Raw genomic sequence first — 25,894 nt, 5'->3', positions numbered from 1 at the left:
TTGTTAATTGCAGATTTGGGAACAGAACATCTGTTAGTTTTGTAGAGCAAGTTCCTTTACTCATTTTACTTATTTCTCTTTTTTTCTTCTTCTTTCTTTCTTTTTTTTCAGAGTCTTACCTTGTCACCCAGGCTGGAGTGCAGTGGCACAACCTAGGCTCACCGTAGTGTCAACCTCCTGGGTTCGAGTGATCCTCCTACCTTAGCCCTCCAAGTACCTGAAACTACAGGCACATACCACCACGCCCAGCTAATTTTTTTTGTAGAGACAGGATTGCACCATGTTGCTCAGGCTGGTCTCGAACTCCTGAGCTCAAATGATCATCCGCTCTCCTCAGCCTCCAAAAGGTCTAGGATTACAGGCATGAGCCACCGCACCTGGCCTCACTGTTTCTAATAGGTGGGTCAAATCCTCACTCAATGAACAGCCTCCAAAGGACCATTTATTTCACTCAGAATTTTAAACATTTCTATTTGTTTATTTGTAAACGAAAAAGCAGACTTTGTGTATCCCAACCATTCACTTTTTAGAGGTTTTTCTGAATCATGAAGGCAGCACATTTTATGGCACTGTGTTAGTTCAGGCTGCTCTAACAAAATACTGTGCCTTAGACTGCGTCACTTATAAATGACAGACATTTATTGTTCATAGTTCTGGAGGCGGACAAGTCCAGGATCAAGCTGCCAGCAGATTTGGTGTCTGATGAGGGTTCTCTGATTCGTCAGTGGTGCCTTGCTGCTGTGTCCTCACATGGCAGAAGGGGCAAACAGGCTCCCTGCAATCTCTTTTATAAGGGCATTTTGCTTTAAGAGCATAGAAGATGGAGAGGATTAGTTTTTCTTGGGGCATTTGGGGAAACCACGAATGAGTGGTGACATTTGAGATTATAGGATAGTTGGTTAGTGAGTCAAGGGAGAATAAAAATGGAAGGAACATTAAAAGGGCACAGTCCTTGAGAGAGGAAATCCCAGCTCATATTTACCTTTGAGGTGATGAAAGCAGAAGGTAGATGCAGTTGTAGCTTCTACTGAAGGTGATCAACAGATGTGCCATGGGACTGAACTCCAGTGGTATTTAATGACAGCAGCCCTGCGTAGCTTCCTGTGTCCTGTGGCTGGGGCATACCTAGGGCAGGGATACAGGCAATATATCTCAAAGTGAATCAGAGTCCTTTGTCAGTGGGATAAAATGCTGATTCTCAGGCTCCTCAGCAAACCTACTGAATCAGATTCTTTTGGTGCAGGGGCCTGGGGATTTGCATTTTTAACAATCTGCCCAGAGGTCTCCTTGCACCCTCAAGTTTAACAACCAACCTTTCAAAGCGCGATTTCATCACCCAGGAGACATTTGGTAATGTCTGGAGACATTATTGGTCATCACAACTGTGGGGGTGCTACTGGCATCTAGTGTGCAGAATCCAGGGATGCTGCTACACATCTTACAGTGCACAGGACAGCCCTCATGACAAAGAATTATCCTGCCCAAAATGTCAATAGTGCTGAGATTGAGAAATCCTGAACTGTATCATATGAAGGCCTCTCAAGTAAAAGTACAAGAAGTGGACTGAAGTCAGTTGGTGTCACTATGTGGCTCCTTAGGCTACTCAGGCCAGGGGGCTAGGGTTATGGGCTTCCAGGCCCAGGTATCCGGCCAGCACATTTTCATAGAACTGGGCAGAGCTCACATGTATTGAACCCATGTAGATGACACTCCTGAAGCCACCAATTCATTATTTTCTAAGTTTTTTTTTTTTCCCCCTCTGGTACCAAAACATTTAAAATCTTTATTGAATTATTGTCACAAAATTGCGGTCATTTCTTGGGGGGAAAATATGCTACTGGTTCTACACAAAGTACTCTTTGCTCAACTTGCACTTCCTTGAAATCCAAAAGGTAGATTTACATTAAAATCATGTTGGCTAAGAGTTGAAAAAAGTTACTGCTTATATGGAGTTGAGAAAGCAAACTTTGGAAACTTCGAGTCTGAGTTTGTTTCTAAGAAGCCAACTACTTCTCCGGGTCTCCTGCAATCCTGCCAAGGTGATGTCCAGCTTGTCCCTGTTAATAAGTTCAACAGAGCAACCCTGTAGGGAAGCCAAACCATAGAAAAATGTTTTGTTTGTTTGTTTTTGTTTTTTTTTCTGAACAAAATGTCAGTGTTTCTTGTTGTAATGACAATATTGTTATTTGAAATTATGCCTCGGGCCCTCAATAGGTAAAGATTGTTGTTCGTTTGCTGCATTTCAAACAAATTGTGTGCACGTTCCCATTAAGGTTTATTTTTCTTACATTGAATATACAGTTAATCTATATGGAGAGGAGGCAGGTAACAATCCTTTCCGGATTGTTCGTTTTAGTTAAGGTGTTACGCATGACAATTTGGTTTCCTTCCCAGTCTTTTGCAAAAGTAAGGCTTCAGTGCAAGATATCCTTTTAAAAATACCCTTGGGTCCTGAGTGTTGAACTTTTCTGGCTGAAATAATTTTGCACCTTCCAAATGTTTTAACGCTGTTAGGGAGCTCTTAAAAATGCAAGGATTTAAGACCCTTAGCTAGTTAAGCGTTTAGCCGAACCAGAGCTGTTAGATAGGAATGGAACTCATCCTTTACTTTCGGAGCTTTGGACACTGTTTCCAGCTGCTTCCAGCCATTTGAATCCTGAAAGCTCCCCTAATCCTCGCGGAGGCAGCCTTTCTGGCGCCCAGGACGCAGCCTTTCTGGCGCCCAGGACGCAGCCTTTCTGGCGCCCAGGACCCACCCCCTTGCTTCTGATTGGCGAAGCTCCTCCACGGCCCAAGCCAGCCACCTACGACGTCTCTGAGAACTGATTTGAAATAAGAGCCAGGCGGTCCTCGCTTCCCTGCGACCGACTTTTCATAGGCTGGGGGAGAAAAGGTTGAGAAACTTGACATTGTCTCGGGCAGAGTGTGTGTAGCAACAGATCAAAGAAACAGAGGACGAAAACGTGCTCTTTGCTGCCCGGAGATTTCGCCGGCTTGCTTTTGTCTTGCGGGCTCCTGTCGGGTTCGGCGTTTTCCGCTCTGAAGACTGCGGCGTGGGCTCCGATGCAGCTCGCTCCCTGCCGGATGGGTCATGGGATTCTAAACATGAGGCAGGTAAGCTCAGGCGGCTGCGCTGGCGGCGGAGGGGGCGGGCGCCGCCCGGGACCCCTGCGACCTGTTACTCCCGAGAGCTTGCTCAGTTAGCAGGCGTCCGGCCGTAGTCGATGCGTTTGGTGGAAAGACGGGGCTGCATTTTCCTGAGACGGCCAAAGAAGCACAGGACCTGAGCCACCCCGGTCCGGTCCTCGCCACCCGCCCCCGCTTTCGCCTCTAATGGTGGTTGATGTCAGGCAATCATTGTAAAGGGCTTACAAGCAGTTTGTAGACTCTATGTAAATCAATTCGAGTTTGCAGCCGCTGGAATGTATTGTGCAGGGTGTATCTTGAGCTTTTAGTGCCTCTGCCCTATGCTTTGGGCTGGAATAAAGACAGCTGAATGTTCTGAAAAAGAATTTCACGGGGCCGCTTATCTCATTTTGGTTTCGCATTCTGAGCACTTCTGCGTTTCTGGCGGAGAAGGCGGAACCAGCTTGCAATGAGCACAAACAGCCCTTCCAGAAAAATGCAAATTTTTCTGTTCTAGCAGTTTGGAAACTGTATTGCTTCTGGACGTGAGAAGACAGCCCTGAAAGTAGTGAGCGGAGAAAGGGCTGGGGGATTACTTAAATGAGTCTTTGAAAAGAATTCTAAACCAACAGCTTCTTCCGTGGCTCTGGGGCATGATGATAAAATTCCTTATCAGCCCAGGAAGAGGTTTATAGCTTTGCTGTTAAGCAAGAAAAGGCAAGAAAAAGTGGACGTAGGAAGCCAAGGAGAGGGCGTGCTTTACAACTCAAAGTTATGGAACAACCTTACGTCAATATCTTTAAATATCAAGATCAATACTCATATAAGGAAAAACAAGGCTGGAAAAACCTGCCAATCGGTTGGAAGGGCAGGGATTCCAAGAGGAGTGCTATTGCTTTTACCAGCTCTGAATAAATCCGGGAGGGAAAGTTAGCATCTGTATCGCCACCGGAAAAGCTCTTCACTTTTTCTTTTAAGTGGGTTGGGCGCTAGCCACCCTACACACTTTGAGGGAAGTGAGCTTTCCATTTAGGAACGTAGGCGAGGGGTTTAGAACACTATCCCGCAGCCTTGGGAGACGAAGCAGATCCCCCATCAAACTGTGGAACGGTCAGTGCTAACCCTCCGCCTTCCTGCCCCCTCACTTGTTCCCTCAGCAAGCGTGCTTGGCAAGTTTCAGTGAGTGCAGGAAAGCTCTTGCGGAGGAGCAAGTCCTGTCTGAGTGCCATGAATTGCCCTTGCCTTGTTAGGGACTGTGGGGCGGACACTCGTTTTAAGTTCTGCAAACTCACAGTCCAACCTCATACTTTTAATGCCTGCCAAAGTGGGATAAGGAAAAAGAAGGAGAAGGCTAATTGGAAAGGATTGAAAAGGAAAAAGAGGAACGCAAAACATTTTTGACAAAGGTCCTTAGCTGGAACAAAGAAGTTATTTGATCTTGTGCAGAGCCACCTGCCCTCTCCTCGGTGGTGTCTGAGCTCAGCTTCCAGAATCCCTGTTCCCACACGGTTCCTCAGGAACCATGGCAGTCTCCGTGCCTTATGCCCAAGGCTTGCTTCCCCCAGCTTGTATGTGGCATTTATGTGAACTTGAAAAACAGCTCAGTGTTGAAGTTTTAGGGGCACAAGTACACACGTAGTGACTCCTTAGTTATTTAATGAATGGACAACTTTTTATCTCACAGCTATGTTTGTCTAATAATTTTTTTTTTTTTTTTTTTTGGCCTGTTCAGAACTTGGAAAGCGAGTGGGATGGAACAAGGGAGCAGATGAAGGAGAGAGGCAGGATCATTGTTCATCCAAAGAACGAGGACAGTTTCCAGAATCTAACATGTTGTTCCATGGCAGCCAGAACAAGAATGTAGGGAGGAATGAGATGGCGGCGTTATTGGCATAGGTCGATCCCTACTTTGTTTGAATTTCTCGTGGGGAAACCTGACTATTTCATCCAGGCAGGGTGAATTGCACCCACCAGCCAATTTGTCATCTCAGCCCAGCAGCTCCAGCTGGATTTACAGGGTTAACTATCAAACAGACCTGTGTGTCATCAGCTCAGCGATGAAATTCAATCTCTTTGCTGATGAGTGATCTGTCCCTAGGGCTGCACAAATGGCGTACACTGGTGTGGCAACCCAGAAGAGACCACTGCCTGCCACTGATAGCCAGAAATTTGGGGTAGCCAGAAATTGTCAGCAGAATTAGAAAACTGTTTGACTAGCTATAAGATTCACAGGGGTTTGGGCTTCTGCCATGTTGGCAGAAAAGGAACGGTGTAGAAACATAGTATTCTTTGAGGGTTCCTAAGGCCATGGCTGGTTCCTTAGGCCAAAGAAAAGTATAAATCTGACTCACCTTGATCAGGAAGTAATTTTAAAATATATGCCAACCTGTCTCTGCACTCTGATCATAAACGGTAAACTTTTCTGAACCTTCCTTAAGAAGGAATTTGGTCTGTTCCCAGGCAAAAGGAAAAGCATGGCCACCTGTTCTAGAAGGCTGGCCAAAAACAACAGGTTTGCCTGTGGCATTCCCGCAACTGCAAATATCCTCCCCACATGGCAAGCCACCCATTGTCCCTACACATGAGAAGAACAAATAGTTCATTCTTGAGCTTGGGGGAAAAAATCAGATTCTCTAGACAAAATTATCTACTAGACATATTTTGTGTTTTTGACATCCTGATAACTTTAGAGAAAAACTCTAAGAGAAGAAGGTGCATGCTGTGTTTCTGATCTACTAAAACAAAATGAGTAATGTAGCTGCTAAATTCTTGCAAGGCCAGGATGCTGCTCTTTCAAGGAAGCTGTGAATCTGTTTGATTAGCCCGTTCTGCATTCTTTGGATTGGAATTAAAATGCCCAAGGACATCTGGCTTAATAATGAAAGTCTTCGTATTAATCTTTCCTCTGAGGATTAGAAAGCCCTTTACAAACCAGTCTATTTATTCTCTGCCACATCCCCAGGAAAGAACGAGGTGGCAATTTGATCCTCATTGAACAAATGGTGAGACGAAGGCAGAGAAAGGTTAGGTATAAAGAGACACAGCAAGTTAGGGGCAGGTTTGGGGACGAATACTCACACACCCAGAAAGACGACCTGTGCAGGTTTAGGATCTCAAATGGCATTCTAGGGATTAAAATAGAATCTCTCTTACAGCCTTCTTTTTCTTATCATTCTATAACTGGCAAGTATATTGTGTCCCAAATATGTTGTATGGTTTCCTTCATCTGAAAGTCAAGACTCTCACAGTTCAAAAGGCAGTTCTGTTCTCATTTGTCTCAACATTGAGATCAGGCAGTTTTTATGACATCTAATAGAAAGATACAGTAACTAACCGGAATTTTAAATATGCATCTGAGAAATGTTCCCTTTCAACAGATGTTTTAAGTTTTTGCACATGGTTTAGAGAACGCAATGTCTTCAACATATGTTAAAATTTTAATTTCTTCCCTCCTATCTCTTTCTCAGCAAATGTTATAATCATAAGACTTCCTGTCAGTTAAAAGATCCTTGTTGGTCACTTTGAAATAATTTTTTTTTTTTGAGTCATGTTTGTAGTTCACTTGGCTGCAGACCGCATAGGCTACAAGCAAATCCGTTAATTGGTAGTTGCATGTTATCCGCAGACATTCCAGCAAATTTTAAGGCTAAGTGCGTATGTGGATGTCTCCTGGCTTTGATCGTTTGTGTGGTAAATAGACATCCAAAGTAGCTATGGCAACCTGGGTTGTGCATTGGTGAAAGGGGGGGATTTGGTTACTGGACAAAGAGTAATTTGTTTGATTAGAAAAAGGTGGGGGCAAATCAGGACATTTTTAACCCGCATGATTTGAGGATCCCAGTTCAATCAAATCATTTGGATTTTTCTCAACAGGCAAAAAGAAGTAATGGCTAACCACACCAGAGTGTTTTGCAGACGTAATTTAACTTCTTTTTAAACAAGTGGTTGCTACTTTCCCAAAGCAATTTATACAATGAAAAGGAAGTACAATATATCTTATAAATATCATCAATATCCCTATTGTACTAAGTATGAACGTTTTTATTTTCAGAACTTGATGGGACTTTGAAAGACCAGGATGTGATTGGAGGTGTGCATTTCATGTATCCACCTGCAGGGGTCAGGCTTGAAGTTCCCTTGGTCTGAAGATCAGGCGGAGGACTTCACTGCGGGGAGCCCGAGGCAGAGCCAGAGAGAATTGCTCTGCTTATTTGGAACAATTAGTTAGCGATTCTTTAATCTTGTGACCAAAGCTACTATGAAAATGAGTTCGTTCAAGGAAGAGAAATATCAAATACGCTGTGATTAAAGAAAGGGCGATAAAGCCAGGTCAAACAGCAATCTAATAATCTCCATTTAGATATAAGGCAGTTTACCTGGAAGATTCTGGCTCATTATCAACTCCTTTGATTTCACACAAAACTGAGCTCAGGGGTTTTGTTCTAGAAACTTGTTTGCCCAGTTCTATGAGCTGGCATGTTATAAAAATATCTTTAAACTAAAAAGGATACAACTTTAGGGAGCCATCTGGATCCAAAATATTCACACACACGCACACACACACACACACACACCCAGACCCAGGAAAATATTCCATTGACACAAGATCAGGATGGTTAATGGCCTACAGAAGGTTAGGTGATGTTAGGAGCACAGAAAATTGAGGCACAGAGAATGCCGAGAGAGGACTTTCCTGAAAAAACAAACCAAACCAAAGAAAATAACTTACCTGCTTTGTGCTATGAAAGAGAGGTTCTGAGTAAACATGGAAGAAGTGCTGATCATTTGTAGTATAAGTGGATGTTGAATTTCTTATATTCAGTCGACCGTTTATGATGAATATAATATAAAAGGCTGTCCTTCCTTTTTTATATCATTCAGTGACATTTACTGAGCATTTACAGAATTAATGTATTCTGCTACATTATACATGATTACTAATGTATCGGGACACTTTCTGGGTTCCAAACATGATTTTGGTGAGGTCCTTGCCCTCAAAGAACTTTCGATCTGGTGTACAATTTATTTATTGTACCAGTAGCACAATATAGGTTTTCCCACGGTCAAAATGACTGCTCGTTACTATCTATATTTGTCTAGATAGGGATCCACTGGAAAAACTGGCGGTATCCAAAACCTTGTTGAACTCAGGAGACTTGAGAAGTGATTTGTAATTGTGAAATTTAGTTGATTTTTAACCCACAGGTCCATTTGTAGAAATTTATGACTTCCTACATAAAGTAAATTTCTCAGTTATTAAATAGTAATTCATTTTTCTCAATACGGAAAAGTAACTCATAGGTAGTCTCCAATCTAGGAATACTTTATGTTTTAGGAGTTTGTTGTTTGAAACCCAGAACATTTTCCAGTGAAAAATAATCAATCTGATTAATGTGAGATCAAGTTCTGGGTTTTGATGACATGCCACTGTGTTATACAGCATGGAAACTGAAGGAGAAAGAATTGTCACACTTTTGGTAATAAGCCAGTCATGGCAATATTTGAAATATGAAGTTTGTACTAGTTATCAGCTTTCTTTCTCCTTCCTGCTGATGTTTTCTGGGCTCACTGGGGCACCTCCCCAGTCCTGTCCTAATATCTAGTGAATTAATAATTGTTCTTTTTCCCCCTCTCCCCTCCCCACTTCCAAACCACTTTCCTGTTTCCTCTAGTCAATGGTCTCTGCCACATGGCAGGAGAGAAGTAATATGGGTGAGCTAAAGCTCAAGACTCTTAGCCCTTTAACCCTTAGGATGAATCTTTAATTGTGGAAATTTCAGGCAGTGGAGCCTGGAACTACAAAACACATGATTTTCCTTTCAGGGACAATATTTGGGGTCAGAACTTGCTGGTGTGTCTGTCTGTGGGTCAGACCTCTTCATTTGTTCTTTCGCAGCATCCTGCCTGAACTTCAGGACCCACTGGGGTGTTTGTGAGTAACAGCCAGGGAGCCACAGGCCCCAAATTGAGAGGGCATGATGGTGTTTGTGGGTTTGGGTTGTTTGTGAGTATGCTGTTTGTATGCTGAGCACTGTCTACTTGGATTAGAATAAATAGAAAGAAAATAGCTATAGCGTCCTCTAATCCACACGGGTATTTGAGATGGTGTATATATTTCTGCTTAATTGTTTGTCTGCCTATCTTGGGACTAAGTTATTCCACAGCAAGAGTCACATCTTAATTACCTTTGAATCCCGACCCAAGCCCAGTGTCTGGCACACAATAAGAATCATTAAGTGTTCTACAGGCACATGCTAGATGAATTTCAATAAAAGAGAAAATGGAAAATGCTCCTTAAAATCAGAAGGGATATGAAGAAGAAAGGGCATTAGAAAGGTCTGGGAAACAGCAAGGACTAAATAGATCAATAGTAGAGAAAATTAACATAGTTTATGATTACTGAAACATATACATATGGTTATATATATATATATATAGTCCATTTATATACATATAAATAGTCTCTCCCTCTCTATGTATAGTCTGTTCAATTGTATGCTGAGCAAGAACACAACCCAAAACATGGTAAGCAGCTTGGCTTATCCTCTGCTTGATTGTTCTGCAGAAATAATTTAAGAAATGGGTCATGCCCTCCAATAGCTCAAAGCCTAATCGCCAAGATAGAATCTTCTGCTTGCTCTCGTTGAACCTAACCTGATGGTTTAGGGCTTAGGTCCATGTGCAGTTGTTTAATTTTGCCAGGTGAGTGGCATGCCCAGGGTTACTCTACAACTGAGATAGTGTGTCTGAAAGAAGACCGAAGCCTTCTTCATGTAGATGGTGGCCACATTTTTCATAGTGAAGTTCAAGATTTGTGCTGGACAAAGCATTTTCATTGCTGGTAGGTGTAACAGACTGAGAGTTATAGTTAAAATGACAAAATAGAAATTTCAGGGACATTTGATAGTTTATGGAAACAACAGGACTAATATATTATCAAAGAGTCTATGTGGTAGACTGTGGTATCTGCCGTATGTCAGGTTTTGGAGTGTTGCTTTGGTTGTGTGTATTTGGAAGTGGTCTTCCCCAAACAATTAGGAGGAAGGTTTTTTTTTTTTTTGAAAATGGAATTCATTGAATGCCCTGCTGATTTAATAATAAGTAGATGAATGGCCAAATAAAGCAATATATAGATGGACAGCACCACCAAATATTATTAATAGAGATTTATTTACTTACATAGGATCAAGTCTTCTGTAGGAAATATATTAGGAATCCAGACTAAGAATACCGGTTAAAAGTTTAGCATTTCTGGGTTGACGTTTTAGCACAAGAAACACTTTACCTTCCATCTGGGAGCAAGATATGAGGGAGTTTACACCTAGAACCTAAGTCCTCTAGACTTCCCATCCCGTTCTCTTTTGTGATATACCATATGCTTTCTACTAAGATATAATTCGAATGTTTTCAGGTCATGTGCTATAATTCAATGTGATAATAAATTCCAAGGGAATTTGAATGGAATGATGGTTTATATTGAGGCAGCTCAGGAAAGACTACATCATCTTTAGTGGAAAATACTATCCAAAGAAGCAAAATAGTTAAATAATCTTATATTTGGGTTTTGTGCTTCTTTTGTGTATATATTCTTTGCTCTGATTTTAGTTAAGTATGAAAATGTCAGACAGTAAAAAATAGGAGGATTATATTTATACAGAAGAAAGTTTAGGGAGTGAGATGAGTCATTCATCCCATGAATTAATCAGCTCTGCTTTGAGGAAATAGGGCAGGAAGGTAAAATGGAACACACAGAAGAGAGAAGAAAGTGACTTCTTTTAGTCGATGTATGATGGGGAAAGCGGTAGAGAAAAATTGGCTATTTGGTGAGTGATTCAGTTGAGTTCCTTTTCAGTGGTCAATGTTTAAAGTGAAATTCTAATGAGATTGATGCTGCCCTTTCTGTACGGCTCTGAGTAAAAGAGGGAAAAAGAGTCATAATAATTAATTGAGAGGGGTATGACTTTCTGAGTAGATAAAAACATGATAGCAGACTATTAGATAATGAATATTTATTGCTTGATGCTTCTCGGTCTGGAAGAGACACTTTGTGAATATTTCTCCTCTTTCTAACATTTCAGCTGTCAGAATTGAATAGTTCACATATAAACTACATTGTTTTGGTTTAACTAACAAAGAGTGATGAGACATGAATTGTTTGTGACAGCCTCTAACATTGATAACAGAAGACATTAATGCCCACAGACACAGCCTACATGGTAAAAATCTGGAAACAAAAATGCTTATTATGTTAGGCCAACGTGCTTTGACCTAGTTTTGCTTTTCTGCTTGGAAATTATGTCACTTTTAGTTACATCATCCCCTCGGATGAGCAATTCCACATTCTTGTTTATTTCAGTGTCATATTATTAGTTTTGTATATTTAGTTCTGACCTCCAAGGAGCCAAACTAATCCTCATTGACTTGCATTTTCCTTTTGAAATGAGACTTCTGTATGAGAAAGAGAGAGGATTTTATGTATTAACAAAACAATCTAAAATGCCTCTTCAAAGACATTCATTTCTCCTTGATCTCCACTGCCCTCTTGAAGGTTCCTAGAGGCCATCCAGTTTTCTGCTGCTCAGAATTAGTCTTTTTTTCTTTGTCTTATGGGGATGGAATAGATTACTGGGCCTAAACTGCCATAGTTGAATAACAGAAAGTAAAACTGTGAGGCTGACGGGACATTTCCCAGCCCATCATCCTTAAATTTGCCCTTTTCGTGTTTCTGCTTTACTTCTTCATCCAGCAGAAACTGGCTTAACATATTTTTCCTATTTAACATTTTTATTGAATACTTTTCAAAATGAATTATTTCCTCAGTTGATTTCGAACACATTTTTTTCTGTCATTTAATACTTTATATCACTAAGGAAAGAACCATTTAATTCTTTCATACATTTATGAATTCTAATCTTCAAAGAGTGTGAGTTCTCCGAGTGATCAACTTACGTCAAATTTACAAGTATAATTTACGACCAGAAGACCTTGAATGCTTTTTGGTGCGCATGTTTTGGCATTCCTTATTAACAAATGTAATCAGGCAAAAGCCCACAAGAATATGTATTCCTGGTCCCTCTTTAAAAATGTACCATTTGCTCTTGTTGTCTAATTAAGGCTTTGAAAGTTAAAAATCCCTTTGTTGTTAGCTCCTTTACAAGTCTTCTGCCTGAGTGCAGAAAACATGAGAAGGAAATGTCCTCTTCAGAGTATAACCAAACCAACTAAATTTTAACCAGGTAAATTGTTGATTAGCATTGGATCATTTAAAGAAACAGTATGAAAGTAATTGGGATAGGCACATGTCCTAATTGTGTGATCCCAGGGGGCTTCAAACATTGTTTGAAACATTCACCTCAGAGATTATATTCCATGTCTGATCCTTATGCTAATTTGAATACTACCATCCTGAAGAAAAACTTCTTTATAGGATTTCTTGAATCCCTAATTGTATATAAACATTGTCATTCCCAAGCTGTTCAAAGTTGTAAATTATAGTATACGGTGTGTCTCCTGTTGTGATATCAATTTCTACAGCAATTTTTCTGATTGTTGTAGGCAAATGTAAATATATTTCCCTCCTCTTACACGAATATTGGCCTTTCACATACATTATTCTGCACCCTGGCTTTTTTCCACCTTACAATATATCCTAGAGATCTTTCCGTAACAGTGTGCAGAGAGTTTCCTCTTTAAAAACAAAACAAAACTGCATATCATTGCACTATGACAATGTACCATAATTGATTTGACCCTTCCCCTACTAGTCACGTGGAGTGTGTCCAATCTTTTGCCATTAAAGCAATGTGCACAGAAAAACGTTGTGTTCATCAGTTTGTGTGGGGCAGGTATATCTGTATTAAAAATCTCCAGAAGTGGGATTGCTGGGCCAAAGGGCAAATGTAGTTTCTAATTTTGATAAATAAGTAACATTGCCTAGCCAGCCTGTGTGAGAGCACTGCTCCAGAACCTCATCAATAGAGAGCATGGTTCAGGTTGTGCACCTTTGCCTGTCTGATACCTGAAAAGTGGCATTTCTGTGTAGCTTTGCATTTCTCTTCTGTGTGATGTTGACTATCTTTGCATATATCGGAGGTCTGTTTGCATTTCTTATGCAATGTCTGCTCATATTCTCTGTTTAGAAAAAGAAAATGCCAGGTCTAGTACAATCATGTTTGATGTATTTTGACAATGATAAAACTACTATTTAGTAAGAGAATCACTCCAGGCAGTAGACTTAGAGGCACAATGTCAGAGACCCTTGAGTAAAGACCCTAATGTGTCACATCTTAACTCTGTGACCTTGGGTTGATTCCTTGGGATGTTGATTCCTGGTACAGTGGTGTCTCATTTGTATTGGTTTTTAAAAAGTGAGTGTGTTCAGTACCTCCCGGGTTGATTCCTTGGGAATCATCCCAAGGTCCTTCCAAGTTTCCTTACCTGGAAAATTGAAGGTCTTTCCAAGTTTCCTTACCTGGAAAATCGAAATGATGTGGATACCTCACAGGGTTTATATAATCACTAAATGAAGGATTATATATAAAAATGGTATATAAAGCACTTAACAGAGTATAGGTTATATACTTGGCACTTAAATGTTATGTTAACTTCTCTTTTTTTAGATACAAACTTAAGGTTTCAGAGAGGCTGGGTTTTAGGACATTTCAGCCTCAGCCTCTGAATGAATACATATCCACCCTCACAGAGGCATGTAAATATACACATATGTACACACGGTGGAATAATGTATGAAGTGGCTGTAATGATTCAAAGCATCTCTTTAGGCAAATGTGCATGTGTATGCATGTGTGCATGCGTATGTATACATAGTCCTGTAATGTAAGAAAACTGGTTTGTTGCTAAAAATATATACCCTTTTAGAACAATTTTTTCTAATATGCTAAAACAACACCAAATGATATTAAATGGACATGGTCACTTATCACTACATCTCATATTATAATCCAAGAAAGCATTTTCTTCTTCATCTGCCTTATTCTTACAACAGTTAAACTCTTACAATGTTACACACCTTATATTTAAAGCTACACCTAGAAATAAAATTACACCCATGTTTGTGTATTTATGTCTTTAAAACAAAAATAAACACAGCAGTAAATACAAAAGGTAGAAATGGAAAATAAAAGCATTTTAGAGGGCATGGTGCCAAGGGTTGCCACTACTGAGGGCTGAGAATGTAACACGGGCCAGCTATACACCTGCGAATGAGACTATTTGGGTGATCTTGTTTCCCAGGGCTCTGTTGTTAAAGAAACATAATTTTAAAAATTTTATTTTGAAATAATTACAAATCCATAGGAAGTTGTGAAAAAATGTACTTGGTGTTCTGTAAACGTTTACCTACCCCTTGCCCCATCCCTAACCCCTGGAAAACAGTAATCATCTGTTCTCCATCTCTATGATTGTGCTACTTCAAGAATATAATATAAATGTAATCATACAGTATGCAGTTTTTTGAGGTTGACATCTTTTCCCACTCACTTAAATTTTCAAGGGGTTTATCCAAGTTGTTACATGCATCAGTCGTGTTTTGATTTTTATTGCTGAGTAATGTTCCTTGGTATGGATGTATGACAGTTTAACCATCAGCTTGTTTAGGGACATTTGGGTTGTTTCTACTTTGGAGCTATCACAAATAAAGTTGCTATGAGCATTTGTGTGCAGGATTTCGTGTGACTGTAAATTTCCACTTCTCTGGGATGAATGTCCAGGAGTGCAGTTGCTGGGTCACATGGCGAGTACGTATTTAGTTTATAAGAAACTGCCAAAGCATATTGCAGAGTGGCTGAATCATTTTACATTCCCACCAGAAATGTATCAGTGACCCAGCTTTCTCTGCATCCTACCCAGCATTTGATGTTGTCCCTGTTTTCATTTTAGCCATTCTGGTAGGTGTATAGTGGTGTCTCATTTGTATTGGTTTTTAAGAATGTGCAGAAGATACTTCATAATCCAGTGTGGGTGTATTCAATACCCCCCAGGTAAAATTCTTACACCTATATGGGCCTATCTTGGTGCATGAATGAATTGTCAAAAATGTCTATGATTGCTGCATTTTTAGTTGAACCCTGACTGAAATATTGAGAGCAAAAAAGAAACTGTGTTGTGCAAAATATATCTGAACATTAGACTGGCCTTCAATTTATATTCTGAGACACTCAGAGAATTGATACTTGCTCAAGACATGGCAGATGCACACCCCAGCACCTAACTTCACTGTAGGAATAGACACATTAGGTATCAGGAAAAATTGCTAAGACTGTTTAAATTTCACTCCCCTTTTCCAACATATTCCATTGCCTTTGCATTTGCACAAGTTAAATAGGGGTATGATCCATCTTCATTGTCAATATACATGTAGATGTGTGTAAATCTACAAACATACATATACACACACATACATACACAGGATCTATGAATGTCAATCCCAAATGCTCCCCAACATCCAGTCTAGATTCTTCCAGGTTAGGATTTCTCAACTTTGGCACTATTGACATTTTGGGTTTAATAATTGTTTGTGGGGCTGTCCTGTCCACTGTAGGATATTTAGCTATATCCCTGGCCATAAGCCACTGGATGCCAGGAATACTCCCACACCCCCAAAGTGTGGCAACCAAAAATGTCTCAGCACATTGCAAAATGTCTACTGGGGGCAAAATAAACCCCCCTTTGAGAATCACTGGGGTAGGTAGAAGAGAAGGAGAGCCTCAGGCTTCAAGTTAGCTCACTGGGTTTGCTGAAACTTAGTAAGAATCTCCTTTCCAGCAGGGATCAGGTTTCGGTGCCCACCTGGTCTCTGATAACTACCAATCTCTAAATTTGTTTCTGCACATTATGGCTGAAGATTAGCGGTTAAAAGAAAGATACCAGCCTTTGTTTCTTAAAGAGCTTATACTCAATGCTTTAAAATACAAATTGGATCTGACACTGTTGTGGCTTGTGCCTGAAATTCCAGCACTTTAGGAGGCCAAGGCAGGAGGATTCCTTGAGCCAAGGAGTTTGAGACCAGCCTGGGCAATATAGTGAGACCTTATCTCTACAAAAGATTTAAACAATTAGCCAGGCCTGGTGGCGCGAGCCTGTAGTCCCAGCTACTTGGGAGGCTGAGATGGGAGGATTGCTTGAAACTCGGAGGTCAAGTCTGCAGTGAGTTAAGATGGCGCCACTGCACTCCAGCCTGGAACCTTGTCTCAAAAACAAAACAAAATAAAATAAAATACAAATCGAACACATATAATTGAAAACAAAACTTCATGCACACCTGGTTTTGTTTTACTTTGTATTGATGCTTTATCACTTATATTAGATATCATGATTATTTTAACAGATATAAAATTTAACAGGTAATAAAATACCTCATAAAATAGGGTATCTCTCCATATGCATAGAGAATTTTATAGAGAAATTGGCACAATTCCTGGATCTTCCTCTGATTCAATGTGTTTATCTTTGAATTATCTAATAAGAGGTTTTAAGGGACATTTAAAGAACTCCAAAACAGGCAAAAGCAAATGATAGTGTTTTAAAATTTAAATCATGTTTAAATGGCAACAATAATGATTTTATTATGTAAATGACAGAAAATGTTATGTATTTTTTTAACTTTATAAATTTACCTCTACATGGTAAAATAATATGTTTTATTTATTACATTTGGTATATAAATATATTCCTACTTTAGAATTAAAATAAGGTAAAAATAGTTATTGTTTGAAATACTGTAAGTTGTATATTCTTATCTGTATTGGAATCAAAATATGTATCTTATATTTATCTATAAATTATAGATTACCTGAAAAAAGAATAAATATAACCTCATGTAAAAATAAAATATTCCTGTATCAGTTGTACAATTTAAATTCCACTTTTAGTTTTCATTCTCCTCACGTTTTATTAGTAACAGAATTTAAGCTGTTACATTCAGAAGATTTGGATAGTAGTTATCATGAACTCACTGTTATCTGTGGCTCTGACAGTAAAATATGCCATTGAGTTCTATTGTAATGTGAATCTCCTAGGAATGCTAAGCCAATTCGGAATGAGGCATTCCTCTCTCAGGAACAGAGATGTATAAAGTGACTGGAGCTATCACTATTTCTAGAGGAAGGTGTACCTGGAAGTATTCTCATTCTTTTCTTTGCATTTATGATCCCAACCTACTAAACTCAAGCGACACTTCAATACAGCAAAGCCTCTTGGAGGTATATGAGTTTAATAAGAAAATCTGTGAAGAAAAAGTACACTGAAATGCAGATGCAGACTGACCCCCAAAATAATAGAGTACTTTTAAAAATGTATTACTTTCATAGCATAGCATGACAAATAATACTCAAAAATACTTTGAAAATGCCCATTTAAAAAATGCCCAAAGGGTTTAGTAGATTATGTTGACAGAAGACGTTGGAGGAAGAAACATAGCCGTAAGAGCCAAGAAAATGATCTTCCTTGGTTTATAAGATTACATAGAGGAATTTTAACTTCTAAAGTGAAAATACGAATTACTTGTGTAGGCTAAAATCACCCTTCTTAGAGGAAATGGTACAAGTTTTCTTCATATAATTTATGTTACTTCAGAAAGTCTCTATGAAGTTATAACATTATAACTTCATGCATTCTCCTGGTGACTTCATTTGAAGTCTATGATATAGTAACATACACACTTCCCTTTTCTACAGAGCCCTTATGTTCTAGACCAAGAGGTTCACTAATTTTTGGAGTTAATACCAAAGAGTTGCCAGAATCCCAAATAATATCTCTAATTTCCAAAATTGCCTGACAAACTCTATATTTTAAAGAAGCTATGTCATTCATAGGATAAACCTAATAATGTCACTTTGGTCCCCAGCCATACTCATCTTTGCCTTTCTTTCAATATGTGCAAGGAATATATAAGGTGACCTTTTAATGTTACGGTGTCTTCTTACAAATTAGAGTTGATTCACTGAGGTTATAACAGCAGCTGAGCATTCTCAAAAGCTGCAACTTGAGCCGACAGGCAGATTAGCAAGTACATAAAAGGTCAGTAGAGAAAAAAATAGACTTCAATTATTGGGCAATCCTGTTAACCAACTCTGTGAATAAGTCTTTGAAACTTGTACAGTGGATGGTTTGAATTTTCCTCAATGCCTAGCGCAAAACTTACCTATCTGTTGATTGTGTGCATTACTGATTTAATTAATGGAAAGTAAAATTTTAAAACGTAATCTTGGTTATTTGGGATAAAATGACACTTCCGTGTAATAGAATGTCATAACTGAAATTGTAGGGATTTTCAGATACTATAGCTGGTACTAAATCTCATCAGAGCCCTTCAAGTTATAATGTAAGATAGCATATTCAATATGAGAAAATAGTCGTCAGCCTTAAAAATGTATGTAGCAGAGGCAATCCTTTTTTTTTCTGACAAAAAGCCTTCTAAAAGCTTTTCGTACTACACAGCTTTGAGATTTATAACTTTGAACCAAGAAAACATAATTTCAAAAAATGAAGAGAACTTCTGATTAATTCTAGTCTAAGGCAATCAAGTCTTACTAGATTTTAAACTATTGTGTTTTTCATAATTAATGTCAAGACAGGTTCCTCACTATGGCTCATTATTTTCTTATAAAAAGTACATACTGCTTGTGTTTTTAAATTTCAGGTTTTCTCATGTAGCTCTTGTCTAATGATCCAGCAAGTTCAGGCATTTAATACATTTTAAGAATCTATATTTAAAGACTATTTATACATGTGTGTCTATGTATTTTGAAATATATATATTTCAAAAGACTACTTTTGGCCTTTGGCTCAAATATCTTTTTTTTTTTAAAGAATATAATATTGAATATCTGAACAGGTTAAAAATCTCCAACATTTACCTATACGTGTTAACTAATGCTTTTCTTTTCATTTGTTAAATTGCTGCATAAATGCTTTAAAAAGTATGTTACCCTTGGCATTAAGACATCATCTGTTTCACTTACAAAAGTGCATCAGTCTTTGGGATTGAACCATTGTAGCTGCTTTAAACCAAAAATCTCCCCAGCCAGGTTCCTTGTCATCACCCTTGCCACAGAATCTACACCTCATTGGGAGTTAAAGATCTTTGGTCTCAAACCTTATCCTGGTTGAATTCCTATCATATCACCACCAACCCCTTTCTGAAGGCCCCCAGGAATGCTAGCACAACAGGGGATTTTCAGGAGGCTCACTTCGATGAGGGACATGGTTTGCAGTGACAAAGTTTGTCCTTAGATGAAATCTGTATCTCTCTCCCTATAGCATTTACCACTGTTTGGCCCCCTCTCTACAACACAGAACACATGCAGTTACTCTGTTCTCTGACAGCTCTTCAAAGACGAAGCTAACATGGCTTTCGGGGGCATATTTTCCAGGTTAATTCCCAGATGTGTTTGATTTGGACTCTATCCTTTAGGATCAAGCAATGTTAGTAAGTACAAATGTCCAACATTTAAAAGAACTGTTCATAAGAGAGACTCACCTGATTAGAGGAAAGAGATACCATTCAGTTTCTAATACCCAGTGACTTTAATGCCACTATTTTAAGCTCTCTCTGCCTGTATTGTAGAGACTTTGCCTAATTTACCTCTGGAACTGAAATTCTGAGCCTTTACTGGTGAGTGAGCAGTAACAATAATGACAGACATCTAGCTAGATACTGAGAAAAAAAGTCATGAATGGCCAAAGTGTGAATTTTGTTTCTTTGCTTGTCTGATACCCCATGGTTATTTGCAATATCTTATTGTCATGTGCTAAAGGAGTTCAGATATTAATCAAAGAGAAAAGGGGCTCTAAGATGGACAAAAAGACAAAAATGTGGGCAGACAAGTAGGAAAAGAAGGGGATGAGGAATCAGGAACTTTTTCCAGGTACTTGGAAAGTTGAAGGCAACTTAAATCATTTTGAATATTTTAAGAAACGGTATCATTTTTGATTTTTATGTAAAAGACTAAAGCTCTGGAAAATATATAGGTAGGCAGAGTGTGTTGGCAATACACTGTTTACAGATTGGCAAATCAAGCCAGTGTCTAATGAAAAGGAAAGTTGCAAAGAGCTTAGATCTGAAACTCTGAGGCATGTTTTGTTCCACACCTGGAGAAGCACTTGGCTTTGCTGAGCAAATGATAGAGTGAGCATGTGGTGGCAGGGTGATGCTCTGCATGGCATTACCTACACGCATAGGCATCACTAGAGACTGTAAGAGAAGTTTGTGGGCTTTTCTGCAGCATTTTGAAAAACCCAGAGGACACTGTACAATTACTTTTTCAATGATTGCTATATCAAATACTTCTAAACCTGAGGATTTATGAACTTAAAAGTGAAAAGATTTTTTTAAAATGTTATGCCAAATGAGAGAAGCCACTCACAAAGGGCCACATATTATATGATCTATTTATATAAAATGTTCAGAAGAGGCAAATTCATAGATTCGGAAAGTAGTTCATGGTTGCCAGGGGATAAAGGAGGGGAGAATGGGGAGTGAGCGCTAATGGATATGGGGTTTCTTTCGGAGGTGATGAAAATGCTCTGGAATTAGATGGTGGTGATGGTTGCAAAACTCTGAATATACTAAAAACCACGGAATTATACACGAAATGGATGTTTGCAATGTGTGAATTTTATCTCAATAATGCTGGTTTTTTAAAAATGATAAGCATTCCCACAACCATACGGAACAGGGGTAGGGTTGGCTATTAGTCATTCTCCTTCTTCCCCATTCCCAATAATTAGAAAAGAAAAGGGTGTGTGTGTGCACATGCATGTGTGTGTGTATGTATAAGTCTGTGTGCGTATGTGACAAGGGCAGTAGTTAGAGCACGATCATATGACTACCGGGATCTATAGACAACCCTACACTATTAGGGGAGAAAGTGTCAAGATATTTGTACCATTCTCATACAGCATGAATCTAGGCCTAGCCTCAGCATCCTTGTTCATAAAGGACCAGACAATAAATATTTTGGGTTTTGTGGCCATGCAGTCTCTGTCCAAACCCCGCAGCTCATCATAGACTATATAAAGCCATTGGAGGTAACTGTGTTACAAAAAAGCTTTATTTATAGACACTGAAATTAGAATTTCATACAATTTTCACAAGTCACAAAATAATACGTAAAAAAATTTTTTTCAAACACTTAAAAATGTAAGAACCATTCTTAGCTTGTGGGCCACACAAAAACAGGCAGAGACCTGGATTTGGTACATAGGCGGCCTGTGGGCTGTAGTTTGCAGAACCCTGCTCTAGGGTAATGACTTAGAAAGGGGCTCTACTAATCTGCAGGTTGTTGTGAAGCACTTTACATTCCTTAAGCCAGTATGCAACTTAAAGCGGTAATGCTACATTATGTCTAAAGGCTAAGCTAGTGAGAGACTAAATTATAACACTCAACTTTTTTTAGCAAATCATTATAAAGAATCAGCTAATAATAAGACCTTTTCTGAAGAGTGTTCGGGGTATAATAATGCTACCTTGTGTGGTTTGGGGATTTGTATTTTAAGTCAGGGAAGCTATGAATATCTTGAACTTTGTCCATTAAGAAGTCTGCCAAGGCTGTGAATTTTAAAGCCATGGGAATTTTTCATGGCCCTTGGCTGCTGAAATTTTAACAGCAAAGTTATTCATTAAGTCCACATTTAAAAAAAAAAACTATCAACAATGCTTCTTTATACTTTATCTGCATTTAATACACTTCCAGATAGATGATCTCTAATTCGACTAATGAGTACATCCTTTGTTATTTTAATGACAAGTAATTTACAGAAAGAGAAAAGCTCTTCAGCCGCAAGTCTCTTAAATCTGGAATTTAAAGTCCCTGATGTTCACAAGCACGAAGCAACACTTGGTGTAAGACAGGGCCACTAGGACACTGGAAATGCATCCTGGGTAATGAGCTGGAAATACAGAAGGAAGAAAACAGTTGGAAATATGTTGATCATTTTATATGACACTTTCTGGGTTTATTTTCAGGTTAGAGCACAAGTCAGAAGCTGAAGAACTTGGAGATTTGGCGGGAAACATATGCCCCACTCTCCCCAACCCCCAAATAGCCAAATATCCCCTTTGGTTCTATCAGAGAAGCATTAAGATTTAGTAATTAGAAGAAAAATTAAAGTTATAAATATTCAGTAGGAACATAAATAAGAGAATTCAAAAAAATAAAATGTTGAGCTCACCACAGTTTTCACCATACATTTTACTCTTTCTTTTTCTTTTTTTTTCTTTGTTGAGACGGGGGTCTCACTATGTTGCTCAGGCTGGCCTCGAACTCCTGGGCTCAAGCAATCCTCCCACCTCAGCTACCCAAAGTGCTGAAACTACAGGCGTGCCACTGTGCCCGGCTAAATTGTATATTCTTTAACTGATTTTTCAATGCATAAATAAATGAATAAGTGGGTAAGTGCTTACTGAGGATACAGTTTTCAACCAAACTCTGTAGATATTCTGGATGAATTAAGCATGGGCCCTGCCTTCATGGGGTAAGGGTTTACTCAACTTTACAGAAAACCCAGAAATATCCTAACAAATGTGGCAACTGAAGAACTTTATTCCTAATCCTAAAACTCACTTTCTTTACTCTCAGAGTAATGGATACAGCATTCTAATGTCAAATCATTGTTTCCATATCATACAATACTCTAATTTTCAGGCTACAGTCTGCCTTAAAGAAGGGTAGCAATGGCTTTGTTCTTATGATAATAGAAGAGATAAAAGCATTATTTACAAAGCTACCACCTCCGAAAATTAGAAGTATTTTATACAAACAACCACCTCAGTTCTTCTCACAGTGATATTTAAGTGTTTGCACATGCTGGTTTCTGTTATATGGGCCTTTACCATTTTCGTTCCTCCTTGTAGCTCTATGAGTTAAGTATTACTATTATTCTTTTACAAATGAGGAGAGTGAGACCTGGAAAGATTTAGAAACATGCAGAGGTGATAAAATACTAGGAAAGTTTCACATTCAACCACGTCTGACGCTTAATCCTTTTCCTTGTCTTTCCACCATAGCATACGGTCATGGCATATCTTTACTGTTTCTATTTCCCCTACAGAAAATTCAGGACAATTAACACATTGAAGAGTATTCAGACTTTCACTTTTCTTCTTACATAGTCTTTGAGCAGCCCATTATAGGAAAATGAGGGCATTGGAGATTTGAAGAGGCAGAATGAACGCATTCTAGATGTAGAAAGAAAAATTCTAAGCAGGTAAAAGACAACCAGAGTGAAATACACCAGATGGATGCTTGTCTTGAACAAGATGCTAAGCCCTAAATAAGGCAGGTGGTAGAGGTTGTGAAGCTGGAGAACCCTGAGGAATTGATCATTAAGCAGAAGATGATTAAAATCTTCCTAAGGGACAATTGATCAGAGCCGAGGTCAAGAGCTAGGACTTGTCTGGCAAGATTTATTGTGGATTCTTGAAGGGTTAAGAAGTCAGTCAGAGTCCGGGACTGGATGCTGTATTTGAACTGATTGTCACTCACCAGAATCTGTGATCTAGGAGACAGACATTGCCAGGATGCCTCCTATCAGGATCGTCATAGAGAAGGGAAAGTGTATTCATTTACAATTGCTGCATAGCAAATTAGCACAAATGTACGGGTTAAACCAACACTTATTTATTAGCTCATGGTTCTGTAGGTTGCAAGTCTGGGTGGCCCAGCTGTGTTCTCTGCTCAGGGTCTCATAAGACTGAAATAAAGCTGTTGGCCAGACGAAGCTCTTATCTGGAGGCCCTAGGGAAGAATTTGTTGCCAAGCTTGCTCTGGCTGTTGGCAGAATTCACTTTCTGCAGCTGTAAGACTGAGCTCCTTGGTAGCTATAAGCTGTGGTTCAGTCTTTCTAAGGGATATCTGCATTCCTTCTTAAGTGGCCATCTCCATCCTCAAAGCAACAGCACATTGAGTCCTTCACACACATGGAATCTCTCTAAATTCCTCTTCCATCAGTCAGGAAAAGTTCTCAGCAGTTAAGGGTTCATGTGATTAGGTCAGGCCCACCTGCATCATCTTCCTTTGTAACATCGACCGTGCCCTGTAACACAACACAATCCAAGGAGTGATATCACATTCGCAAGTTCCAGGATTCAGGTGGACATATTTGGGCTGCCATTTTAGAAAGTCTGCCTACCACAGAAGGTGATGAAGAGTCTCAGCTCCTGCCTTGCTCCTTGGTGAGCTGTGTGGCCTGTAATAACAGCAGCTTTGTGGACAATTGGCCCACCATCTCCTAGGGTTAAAGGGCGAAAGGGAAGTTCTGTGACTTTTCCTTCCTCTTCTGACACTGGCTTCTTCCTGTAAGGAAATCTGTATTTTTTGGTGTTCACTTCTTTCCCTGACCATGTCCTGGGTGTTGGTGCCAAGAAGCACTGGAGGGCAGGTGGTCCATTGATTTAGGGCAACTGAAGGTTTTGAGATCAAGGCAAACGGGAGGCTCAGATATCACAAGAGGGCAGCACAGAGCAAGAGCCGGTAAATGTTGAGATGCAGACTTAGCAGGCCCTAGTCCTTTCTGAGATGATATGTCCACCTGCCCTCAAAACATCCTCTCACTCAACATGTGCCTCCTAACCCAGACCTCAAGGAGTCTTGAGTAAGAACATGGCAGACATCACATGTGTTGACCATGGCGTATCACAAAACATTAACTCTCCAAAGATCTGCCTCTTGAAACCTTGGTTTCTGCAACTAAGAAATAAAAATTTATTCAAGGATGAGAAGTTTAAAATGGAAAAAATCCTCTTCTGAATTCTAGCAATATAAAAGCCACTTTTTACAAGTCTGCTGCAGTAGTACAGTGTTTCACAACCTGTTTTCCTTTTTGACCCCCTGTCCCAAAGAGCCTTTTGAATCATTTTTTTCCTAATTGCTCCTTGAACGAAATTTTGATACCACAGATATACTATATACCTATTTATATATATCTGTGCTTTGTGCATAAAAAGAGTAAGTTTTTGTTTTTGTTTTTGTTTTGCCACTGAGAACTAGTTTTCTCTCTCTTGGGGGCAATATCACCCCTATTGACAGTGTATGTTATAATGGGGGAAAATTGCTCACATTTTAATATTTAGTAAATCTTCAGCTTCTATAGTCTATTTTATTTGGCAACTGGCTGTAATACTTTAGTTGTACTAAAAGGTAGTTAAAATTAATCTTGAAAAGTCAGAAGAGTCTTTGAACATAAGAAATCACCCAATATATTATATTTAAAATAACAACTTGCAAAACAAAATGTAAAGTCTGATCCCGTTTTTGTGGCTAAGAAGTACAGAAAATGACTAGAAAGATCAGTCTGTGGAATGTTGCTTCTTAGCAGTTAGATCCTTATATAGGTGTTTTGCTTGTTGGGAATTTTATAAATATTCACCAAAATACATTATACACATGTATAATAAATACATATTATATTCATGTCAGGAAAAACACTATTTAAAAAGTTAGCCAATCTCTCTCTTTTTTATTTTTTTTGCCTTCAACATTTAGGATTAATGGGCAGTATAAATTCAATCATTCACATGTAGCAAAAGGAGAAATATTTTACATGGCCCATTCATGACTCCTTTAGATCTCTAGAGAGCTTCAAGCCTCCAAGTTTATTGTTGCATTCTTCTTAATTCTAGTTGAATGCATGTACATTATTTTCTGCAAAGAAACACCACCCACTAAAGACTGTTCACTTCTCTTCTAACAGGGTTTTGGTGTCCCCAGGGCTCCCTTAGTCCTGTTTACTTTGGATATTTCAGGAGTTA

General features: G+C 39.1%; 1 protein-coding gene across 1 annotated transcript in view; it reads left to right on the top strand.

The window, feature by feature from the left end:
• Window positions 1-2,808: 2,808 nt before the first annotated feature.
• LOC135273157 (PI-PLC X domain-containing protein 1-like) overlaps window positions 2,809-25,894 on the top strand; it is a 195,471-nt gene continuing 172,385 nt past the window's right edge. Inside the window, exon 1 of the mRNA XM_064372070.1 lies at window positions 2,809-3,114. The gene's annotated coding sequence lies outside the window, so the exon portion shown is untranslated. The remainder of the gene's footprint in view (window positions 3,115-25,894) is intronic.

The sequence above is a fragment of the Aotus nancymaae genome, unplaced genomic scaffold (genome assembly GCF_030222135.1).
Source record: "Aotus nancymaae isolate 86718 unplaced genomic scaffold, 86718_ANA_hifiasm-v0.15.2.pri h1tg000292l, whole genome shotgun sequence".
In the NCBI taxonomy this organism is placed as follows: Eukaryota; Metazoa; Chordata; class Mammalia; order Primates; family Aotidae; genus Aotus; species Aotus nancymaae.
The sequence above is the reverse complement of the archived record's forward strand: the minus strand, read 5'-3'. Positions and strand labels throughout refer to the sequence as shown.